This window comes from Etheostoma spectabile, chromosome 12, assembly GCF_008692095.1.
Source record: "Etheostoma spectabile isolate EspeVRDwgs_2016 chromosome 12, UIUC_Espe_1.0, whole genome shotgun sequence".
Lineage (NCBI taxonomy): Eukaryota > Metazoa > Chordata > Actinopteri > Perciformes > Percidae > Etheostoma > Etheostoma spectabile.
The window spans coordinates 26,347,546-26,347,878 of record NC_045744.1 but is presented as its reverse complement, the minus strand read 5'-3'; the positions used below and the strand labels follow the sequence as shown (position 1 = coordinate 26,347,878).

General features: G+C 36.0%; 1 protein-coding gene across 5 annotated transcripts in view; it reads right to left on the bottom strand.

The window, feature by feature from the left end:
• ano8a (anoctamin 8a) overlaps nucleotides 1–333 on the bottom strand; it is a 30,222-nt gene that overhangs the window by 1,523 nt on the left and 28,366 nt on the right. The gene's annotated exons all lie outside the window — the stretch shown is intronic.

Genomic DNA, 333 nt, shown 5'->3' with positions numbered 1-333 from the left:
AGAAAAAGAGTCACAGGTAGAAAAAGAAAGACGGAAAAAGACAGTGAAACAGGGAAAGGGAGGAGACAACTGGGTAAGGAATATAAATGATGGAGTATAGATTCCAGTGGGGCAGCCTTTCTTCAGATTAGTGTTTACTGAGAGTAATTGCTCTCTCGTTTTGCATCTTCACTAAAGAATTTGTCATCCTATTCAGCAGGAAGTTGTTCAAGCAAGTTGAATTTACACTAAATGTGCTTTTCTACGTAGACAAGACTTATCTAAAACCAAGGTTAGAGTAGTTTTGACATTTGGATTTAATTTTAGTATAATTAGTTTTCAGAGTGTGTTTGC